We start from the raw sequence: 11,477 nt of genomic DNA on the forward strand, positions 1-11,477 counted from the left end.
GTCTCTTGGGGGCTTTTTTAAAATAAGGGACACTAATCCTATTTATAAGGGATCTGTCTTCACGACCTAATTGTCTCCCCAAAGCGCCACCTCCTAATGCAATCACCTTTGGAGTTAGGATTTCAATATGAATTTGGGAGAGAGAAGATAAATATTCACTTCTTAGAATTAGTTAATGTAGAATTTCCCAAACTTTCTTCATCAAAAAATATCACCTAGAGGCTTTCATTACAAATATGGATTCCCACGTACAATTTTCTTTTTTTCTTTTAAGACAGGGATAGGCTGAAGTTCGGTGGTGATCGTGGCTCACTTTAACCTCAAATTCCTGGGCTCCAGTGATCCTCTTGCCCCAGCCTCCTGAGTAGCTAGGAATATAAGTGTGCGCCACTATGCCTGGCTATTTTTTTAATTTTTAATTTTTTTTTTTTTTTCAGACACAAGGTCTTGCTATGTTGCCCAGGCTGGTCTCAAACTCCTGGTCTCAAGCAATTCTCCTACCACGGCTTCCCAAAGTGCTGGGATTACAGAAGTGAGCTGCTACCATGCCGGGTCTCCTGTGTCAGTTTCATATGTAGCAAATCATACTCTTTAGAGAAAAAGCCCAGAATTTAAAATTTTTTTTTATCATTAGTAATTCTCTGAGGTGGTTCCTATGATCAGCAAGTTTGCGAAACATGGAGTTAATGCAGCATTTTCCTAAGTTGATCTTCAGACCACAGCCAAGCTGACTGCATGAGGATCTGCTCTCCTGAGGAGCTTATTGAAAATAAGCTTAGATGTGTTCACTAAAGCTAGAATCCAAATCTCCCCAAGACCCTGATGCATACCACGCTTGTGAATCACTGATTATGCATGCTACTCTTTGATGTGAGTTAACAGATATTCCCCAGCCTTTAAAGAAGATGTTTAAATATTCTACTCAGCCTGCACTCACCCAAGTGAAAATGCTAAGAGCAGTGCCTCCCTGAGGTCATTTTGGTTATGACAGTGGTAATTTATGAAAGGACCGACAAAAAGGGCTTCCGGGGGAGAGTTGGACCTTTGTCAACCTCCATTAGTATAAGAGGTTTGTGTGTAAGAGTGTTTTAAGGATACAGACAGGGTTTCTCATGTTAGCAACTCCAGTCAACTTGCTGAGTTTAGAGTGGAATTTGATTCTTCATAGGGAAATCCTGGGGGTGGGGGAACAGTTATAAAGTAAGAAAGGAAACTTCTTGGTATATTTGAAAAAAAGACACTTACTTTGAGTTGGAGAGACTTAGTGTTGGCTCTGTTTTTTAATAATAATAATAATAATCAGTGTTTATTATGAACCAGGTCTGATCTAGGTACATCTATTTGCATGACCTTAAGCATGTAACTTAATTCATCTACATTCTTGTATTTTACTATTTCTAATTATTTGAACTCCTTCATGACAAACAAAAAATCATTTTATACACAAAACAACCCAAGTCAAAGCCGTGGCCTCTGCACCGCTGTAGAGATGGTTTCTTAATCCCCTCCGTTCCAGTCAACCCTTGCCACCATTTCACGTTCCACACCCTGGACCCAGAGCTTTCTCCTTTTCAATATTTCTAAACACCACAATCCATTGTTTGCCCTAAGCTTCTGGATAATTATCTTAAATATGCCATTGTTATAACTGTCCTTCAATTTTAGGGTTTCATAATTCCTTTATTTTCTTCCCGTCTATGTGGCTTCCTTCCCTGAAAAACCTGGATCTTTGTTTTTCACTGGCATGATATCGTAGCCATGTCTTCTGTTCTATCCCATCAGGAGACATCATTTCTTGGAAATCCTACAATCTTCTTTTCCTCTCTGGTTGGGCAGCTGAGTACTAATGCAGAAACCCACACTTCCAGGTGATGTGGTGCCATTATCTATTGGGAGGGCCCAATGTAGACAGGGATGTCAGTGCACCCATCATTTCTCCCTCTTTTCATGGTCTGCTCCCTGGAGTATTACCCACAGGAATGATTTCAAAATTTTATTGCTATCTTCAAGCCTCTTAACTAATGGTTGTTAAGCCTACCTGAAGTTTTGAGTCACCTAGGGAGATTTTCTGATAATCACACTACAGCTATTAAACAAAAATCTCTGAAAGTTTGGCCAGGCAATGATATTTTTAAAATGTCTTCCTAGTTGATTCTAACATGAAGCTACGGTTGAAAATCACTGCTCTAATGCATCCTCTAATGTTCCTTTTCAGCAGAAAGATTTCAGTCTAATCTTTTCAAAGGTGCTGAGACTATTACAATTGAATTTCCTGTTTCTTTCTCTGAACTCTTTATAAACTTACCTGTTATCAGAACTCATTCTAATCCCTTTCCAGTCTTAGAGATAAGATCCTTGGTCCTGTCCATGCCCCTCCAACTTCGTTCTTGAACAGTTTATTCTTAAACTTGGTCTCAGTTTCTGCCTCTGGTTACCCATCTTTGACTTTCTAGGTGAGTGTTCCTGTGTGTGCTTTTCTCTATCTCCATGTGTCCCTGTGTCTCTCTCTATGGCTTGTCCCCGTATATGTGGTACACACTCTCTCTGTTTTTCCTCTGTTTCTTTGTGCCTCTCTATCTTTTTTATGTTGTTCTGTGTGTACCTCTTTTCTTTCTGAATTGTTTCTCTCTGTGTCTCTGTCTTTGTGTGTATTTGCCTGACCTTCAGTCTCTTCCTCTCTGGCTCTGTGTTTCTTTCATTCTCTGTCTCTGTCTCTCTCCCTGACTCTCCCTCTTGTCCTCACATCTCTCCCTTTTTCTCCCACTCCAACCCTACCCCCTTTCCCTATTTCTGTTTCTGTCTCCTTGTCTATGTGTGCCTGTCTTCACTCTTTATATTTCTACCGGCTCCTTTTCCTGAGCATGTATATATTCTCACTCATTCCCGTCAAAAAAAATTTGCATGATTCTAAGCATTATAAAAGCAATCCATGTAACCAAAAATATTTGTACCCGGTAATACTTTGAAATTAAAAAAAATTACATGATTTTAAATCTCATTCTCTTTCCTTATCATCTAAAATTTTAGAAAGAATAACCTAACGTGATTATTTTCATTACTTTCATTTACTTTTCAATCAATAGAAATCTGGATTTTATCCTTACTCTGCCACTAAATTGTTCTCATTATGATCACCAAAGATCTTTAATCACTAAATCTAATAGGCATACCCTTTTGTTAAATCTAATGGCACTTTCACTCTCTAGGAAATTTGAAGCTCTTAGCCAATCTCTTCTTTTGGCTTACATGATATAGCTTGCTTGTTATTCTTCTACATTTCTTATAATTGTATCTTATTTTTTTCAGCCCTTTCTACATTTGGCTTTTACATAATGGTCTTTCCCAGATATGGTAGATTCAACAATATGGCCACAATATTTTTCAGCTCATTCCCAAAGAAGGTGAAGTCCATTTCCCCACCTTTAGTATCTGGACTGGTCTTGTGTTTTGCTTGAATGGAGAGAATGTAGTAGAAGTGACATTGTTGAGATCTGGGTCCTAGGCCACAAGGGGCAATGCAGGATCAGCCTTCATTCCTTTGGAATATTGACATGAGATTCCTATGTTGAGGAGCAGCCTGTGATATAAGACAGCATAGAAACAAAGCCCAGACAACTCAGGTGCTCACCTGAGATCAGCCTCCAGGAGATCTGTGAGTTAAATGCAGCCACATGACTAAGCCCAGGAATAACTTGTACAAGACTTATTTAGTTAACCCACAGATACTTTTGAGAAGTATCTTATTTTTGTTTTGATCTGCTAAATTATGGTATGATTTTATAAGCAGTAAGAAAAAAGTGATCTTTCCAGAATTCTTGCTATTGCTAATTTCTATTTACATACTTTTTGTTTAATTTAATTTTTTGTATTTATTTTAATTTGTTTCAGAATATTATGGGGGTACAAATAATTTGGTTACATAAATTGCTCTTGTATCTTGTCCATCCTCCAGATGGTGTGCATTGTACCCATTAGGTGTGATTTTACCCATCCCCTAGTAAACCCTGCCACCTACTTGATACCCGATGAATGTTATTGTCATCTGTGCACATAGATGTTGATTGATTAATTCCAATTTAATGGTGAGTACATGTGGTGTTTGTTTTTCCATTCTTGTGATACTTCACCTAGAAAAAGGGTCTCCAGCTCCATCCAGGTTAATACAAGAGCCGAGTAGTACTCCATAGTATACATATACCACATTTTATTAATCCACTCATTTATTGATGGGAACTTGAGTTGTTTCCACATTTTTGCAATTGTGAATTATGCTGCTATAAACATTTGAGTGCAGGTGTCTTTTTTATAGAATGTCTTTTTTTCCTTTGGGCAAATAACTAGTAGTGGGATTGCTGGATCAAATGGTAGTTCTACTTTTGGTTCTTTAAGGTATCTCCATACTATTTTCCATAGAGGTAGTACTAGTTTGCAGTCCCACTAGTGGTATATGAGTGTTCTTATCTCTTTGCATCTACACCAACATTTATTGTTTTGGGTTTTGATAAAAGCCATTTTCACTGGAGTGAAGTGATATCTCAATGTGGTTTTGATTTAGATTTCCCTGGTGATTAGAGATGTTGAGCATTTTTTCATATGTTTCTTGGCCATTAATCTGTCTTCTTTTGAAAAGTTTCTATTATCTCAGAGTCCCTTCCAATGTCCTAACTATAGATGGCCCCCAACTTATGATGGTTCGCCTCAACTAGCTACCATTTCTTTGTGCTGAAAACATTCAAAATCTACTCTTTTCGCTATCTTGAAATATACAATATATTATTATTGACTATAGTCACCATGCTGTGCAATAGATCACCATAACCTATTTCTCCTGCTGAACTGAAATTTTGGATCCTTTGAACAATGTTTCCCCTTTCCCTGTGCACCCCCAGACCCCAGCCTCTGGGAACCACCATTCTACTCTCTACTTCTAGGAGTTTGTTTTTCAGATTCCATATAACTGAGGTCATGCCATATTTGTCTTTCTGGGCCTAGCTTATTTCACTTAACATAATGTCCTCCAGGTTCAAATTCTGTCATTAATGACAACATGGATGCACCTGATCTTGATTCCTAAATGGTGAGGAACATGACCCATGTAGGCGGAGGCATATTGGGGAGATAAAAGGTAGGCTTTTGCCATTGTTTTATTAATTTATTTTTAGTTATTTGGAGCATGTATTTTGAATGTTAAACACTCAAAAATAGGTGAGATGTTCAGGTTTATCAAGGAAAGTTTGCTTCAAACAAGCTTAGAAGCACTATTTTTACCATATATCATACTTAGCACTAAAGGACAACACCTGGAGAATTCATACAGATTTGAGAATCACACTGTTAAAGAGATGAACTAGAATGTGTGTGAAGAAAAGTATGTAGAATAACAAATGCAATCACTTTATCCCCTAATTTCACAAATATGCCTTCTTAATTTTTTCCGAAAAATATTGAATAGGACGGGATCAAGGACAGAATCAGAGACCTCTGTCTCACTCTGAAAAATTGTGTTAATCAATTTTTTGATATTAGATTACTTAATCACTTACTAATCAACATAAATATCATTATAAATCTAGCATATAATCCTTTTACAAATATATTATGAGAAAGCATATCAAATGCAATATTAAATTCCAGTGATAGATTAAGTGCTATTTATTCTTTATATCCATCCAGTAATCCCCATAAAAATAAAGAAAAATACTTTGGTATAACAGAACAATCCATTCCTTCCTTCCTTCATTAAGTCATTCTTGAATATCTGATATTTTGTTTTCCACTGTGATAGATAATGACAATATTAAAATCTGGTCCTTGCCCTCAAATAGTTTATATAGTACCCAATTACATACAGAGCAATTGTTTCTAGGGGGAAAAAAATTCTAACCTTAAAAATATTTTTCCTTATTGCAAATTAAGGAGAATCAGGAAATTAGATTATTTCAGTTAAATAAGAGAAATGTAAAAATATGAGTGATAATACCTAAGCTCAGATACTATTACAGCACACCTATGCATGCATACACACACACACACACACACAAACACATAAGCACACACAAATGTAAGGAGTGATTGCTGAAGAATAAGCCGTGGAGTTGATGTTAGGAAAGTGTAATGGTGAGTTCAGAATGTCTCTTAGGCCTATCTTGCTGGTTAATGAGAATTAACAAGTAAACGTCATCTTTTCCTTGTAAAGATTTGATCATAGACTTTTCTTTTCTTCTTTTTTTTGGTAAAAGTTACATGTTAGGGCTAATATTTAACAAACATCAGTTATAACACAACTGCTTTTTTGTTTCTTTTGTATCCTACAACTTTGCTAAACTCATTTATACTAGTAGTATTTTTGTGTGGAATCTTTAGGGTTTTCTATATATAAGATTATGTCACATGTGAACACAGACGATTTTACGTCTTCATTTCCAATTTTGACAAATTTTATTTCTTTCGCTTGCCTGATATCTCTGTGTAGAACTTTTGATACCATGTTGAATAGAAATGAGAGTAGGAATCCTTATCTTGTTACTGATCTTAGAAGAAAAGCTTACAGTTTTTCACCACTAAATATATGTTAGCTGTCAACTTTTCATAAATGACCTTTATTATGTCAAAGTAGTTTCCCTCCATTCCTAGACTCTTGAGTACTTTATTCAGGAAAGGGTGTTGAATTTTGTCAAACGCTTTTTCTGCATCAATTGAAATGATCATGTGATTATAGACTTTTAAAATAACAAAAAGAAATTAGCAGTGTGGTATAATAGATTTAGGTTTTCACATCAAGTCAACATATCTGTACCTATTTTTTGGTAAAGATAGTTTTTTTCCTGAAAATTCTTGGTAAATTCTGATCTTTTAGCATGTCTCATTATCCATGCGTCCTCAAAGTTTATAGGGAGTGAGTTATGATAGTGCTGAATAATCATTTTCCACTTTAACAACTATTTAAAATGACAATTGATTGTTTAAGAATCTTAAAGAATATTCTATCATCTATGTTGAAGGTGGCAAAAGGACAAACATTTCATTGAATATAGTTGATATTTTCTTATATTTAAAATTTTATAATTATATACATTTTAATATCTTGGTAAAAATCAAGGGGTTTGAATTTGACATAGGATGTTGAGAAATAAACAAAAGCAACTAGAGAAACTAAGAAACATAATGTATGATCCTGACAAAAAATCTTAACAATAATATTCACACATGCATACTTTTATAAATAATATACAGAAGGAAACAGAACTGCAGTTTGTGAAACATTAAATAACACATAATGTGATTAACATTTTACTTTATATTGTTTAAATAACTTGTGTATATGTTTTTCCATGAGGTATATATTAGAATTTCCTATTCTGATTTCACTTTAAAATTAGATTCTTATATCATTCTGACCAAAAAAATGAATTGTTATTATCAATTTTCCTTAAATCACAACATCATATTTGACACTTTTGGCAAGTCAACAAAAAATCTGAAGTTCAGGAAGATTAGTGTTAAGTAAATAAATCCAGTCATCTTGCATTAAGTTTGTGTTGTAATTAGTTTCTTATTTAGTAGCTCTTTTAAGTTATAAAAACATTCTGTGTGTAATTACACTTAGACTTTATTTTTGTAGAAAATTTGAGTGCATCTTTCTCCTTAATGTTTCCCTAGTTATAAATGTTACCAAACCACTGCCTTTTAAGCAACTATGGAAAGGTTGGCAACTTTCCAACCTAATTTCAAATGTTTTAATTATTTTCTAATAAAGCAAGAAGTTGTAGTCTCAAAGTGTAAGGCCAAATGGGTGCTACATCTAAAATATGCTGCAATGAGGCATCTAAATCTGGAGTCAGGGTAACCAAGAGTAGTGCACCAAAATTGCTACAAGTAACAGAATTTTAAGTGGCAAAGGAGAACAGCCCCTTCTTGGAAAGCAGAATTCATTCTCAATTTTCTTTTTTCTCAAGACACCTAAGAGATAATATATTTATAAACGTTGGCTGGATTGCTCTCTGATTGCTCCCTCCCCTTTAATTTGTAAATTAATTTAATGTGGGCTCTCAAGAGACAGAAGAATTTTCTGAGCCATCCATGCAATTACCTATCAAAGCTTGAATTATAAAATGACATTGCTACAGGTTGTAAAAACAGGCAATTCTTTTAAAAATTAAAGAAGATCAAGATACCAATCATAACAATTATATAATGACGTGATTTGAAGTCCATTACCTGTATCGTCTAGGATAAAATAACCTTAGGTATGGAAGGTACAGAACTTAATATTTTTGTCTGTAAATACAAATACTTTCTGTAAAAGTAAATTCTTTTTTCATGTAGTCATTACTGGATAATAAAAAGACAAAAATAAGATTATGGCAGATTTTAATACTTTTAATGCTTGAAAGAAATCACAAAAATTTGAAAGCTTAGGAACATTACTCTCAGAGTTAATTATATGGCATTGTGTCATTGCATAGGGATGTACAGTCATGCACTACATAATGACCTTTTGGCCATAGAGGGACTATGTATACTATGGTGATCCCATAAGATTATAACAAAGCTGAAAAATTCCTGCCACCTAGTAACTTTGTAGCTCTCTTAATGGCATAGCACAAGGTATTACTTACATATTTGTGGTGACGCTGATATTGTGTTGCTGCCAGTCATAACACGTATAGCACATATAGTTATGTATAGTACATTACACTTGATAGTGATAATAAGTGACTATGTTACTGGTTTATGTATTTACCATATGTACTTTTTATCATTATTTTAGACTGTACTCCTTCTACTTATGTAAACATAAAGTTATCTGTAAGACAGACTCAGGCAGGACCTTCAAGAAGTATTCCAGAAGAAGCATTGTTCTAGGAGATGACAGCTCCATGCATGTTCCTGCCTCTGAAGACCTTCCAGTGAGACAAGATATGGAAGTGGAAGACACTGATATTCTGGCCCTATGCCGGCCAAGGCTAATAATGTGTGTGTTTGTGTCTTAGTTTTTAACAAAAAAGTTTAAAAGGTAAAAAAAAAAATAAAACTTTTAAAAAATAGAAAAAGCTTGTAGAATAAGTATATAAAGAATAAAAGTATTTTTGTGTAACTGTACAACGTATTTGTGTTTTAATCTAAATATCAGTACAAACAAGAAAAAATTTAAAAAAATGAAGTTATAAAGTAAAAATGTTACAGTAAGCTCAGGTTAATTTGTGATTAAAGAAAGAAAAATATATTTTCATATAAATTTAGTATAGCCAAAATAAGTGTACGGTGTTTATAAAGTTTACACTAGTGTAGTAAATGTCCTAGTCCTTCACATTCACTCACAATTCACTCTCTGACTCACCCATGACTTCCAGTCCTGCAAGCTTCATTCATGATAAGTGCCCTATATAAGCGTACCATTTTTTATCTTTTGAACTGCATTTTTACTGTACTCTTTCTATGTTTAAATATGTTTAGACACACAAATACTTACCATTGTGTTCCAATTCCCCACAGTATTCAAAATAGTAACATATTGTACGGGCTTATGGCCTCAGAGCAATAGCCGCTATACCGTATTGCCTAGGTGAGCAGTAAGCTAGAGTCTATCTAGGTTTGTATAAGTACACTCACTCCACGTTGTCTGCACAAGGACAAAGTGAGGTAAAGACATGTTTTTCATAACATATTCTGGTAGTTAAGTGACACATGACTACACGCCTTCCTTAGTTTTACCAGGAAATGACATTTAATATCACTAATCAGAGGGTCTAGCCTGTGTTTTCCAAAATTAGTGCTTCATTAGTTGAACATTTATAAAACACTTGATTTTTAACTGGACAATCATCACATTTTGAAGCACAGCAAACAATAATATTTTAAAATTTATATAGAAAATAAAATATTTTCTCGTTATAATTATACTAATTTTGATATTTTTATAATTTTTCATTAAAATTAATTTTTCTATCATTTAAACTGTCAAAAATATTTGTCACTTTTCTGAAATAATGGAATACTTTTTTGAAGTCATTTTTAGCAAGATTTTTTTTTAGTCCCTAAAATTCCTCTATTCTTCTAAATTAGTTTCTGATTGACCACAGTGAAGGAAGCAAGAAAAATATCCTTAATATGCATTGAATTCTTTATGTCACATTAAGCTCTAAATAATTTCAGGAACTGCCAAAAGAATTATAATCACTTTTACTCCTTCTCAGAATCATGAGTACAATGGCTGCACAAAGCATTTAGAAGGTTTTTGGATTTGACTTCAGGGCTGAATTGTCTTTTACTTAATTATTTTTTATTCTTCTTCTCAGCAATACCAGGAGGTGTGAAGGTTTGGGATGCTTAGTAAAAAGCAACATGCCTATCACATGCAAGACCTCAAAAATGATTTTCAGTGAATATATGACTGAAGTAACTAAAAGAAAACAAGATAAATTTCTATTCCAATGCTTCCAGACTCATAAGGAAACATGAGCATTCAGACAGTAATCACGCATCAGGGATCTATTTTATGTCTAGTTAGGTTAGAAGACATGCACCCCGAGTGGGAACATGTGCTCAGTACTGGGGAAGATGGTCTCACTGTCTTCCACTGAGGTCAGGATAAGGCCCTAAAATATGTAGTAAGTATCTTTTGTTTGGTTAAAATGTTAGCTTGAAACATGAGGGTGAACTTGCTTGCACCAAGTATTTGGATATTCATTAATGTGAAGACTAACTACCATTAAATTTTCACAGACTTGAGACTCATGAGGTTATCTTATACTTATTCGTTATTTAAAAAGAAGCAATTAGAGTACATGTGTCAGCTGACTAAATGTAAGATTAAGGTGTTTTCGTTGATCTTCATTATCTCATCCTTTTTAATATATTACTGGGTATATTGGAAGAATTTTTTATTTTTGGTAAAATATAACATTTGCCATTTTAACCTTTTTAAGTGTACGGTTCGGCAGCATTAAGTATGTTCACTTTATTGTACAACCATCAACCATCCATCGGCAACACCTTCATTTTCCCAAACTGAAATTCTGTACCCATTAAACACTAACTCCCTATTCCTTTCTCCTGCTAACTCCTGGCAACCACATTTTATTTTCTATTACTATGAGTTTGACTACTCTAAATACCTCCTTTAAGGTAGAATCATACAATATCTGTCCTTTTGTGGCTACCTCATTTCACTTAGCATAATGTCCTCAAGGTTCATCCCTGTTATAGCATATTTCAAAATTTCCTTTTATGTAATGCCAAATAATATTCTACTTTATGTGTATACCGTATTTTGTTTATTCATCCATTGATGTTCTCTTGGCTTGCTTCTACCTTTGGTGGTTGTGAATAATGCTGTTATGAACATGGGTGTACAAGCATGGGTTAGAGTCCCTTCTTTCAATTCTTTTGGGTATACAATCAGAAGTGGAAATCCTGAATCATATGGTAGTTCTATGTGTAATTTTTTTAGAGACTGCTATAGAGTTTTCCACAGG

The sequence above is a fragment of the Microcebus murinus genome, chromosome 7 (assembly GCF_040939455.1).
Source record: "Microcebus murinus isolate Inina chromosome 7, M.murinus_Inina_mat1.0, whole genome shotgun sequence".
NCBI classification, from domain to species: Eukaryota; Metazoa; Chordata; class Mammalia; order Primates; family Cheirogaleidae; genus Microcebus; species Microcebus murinus.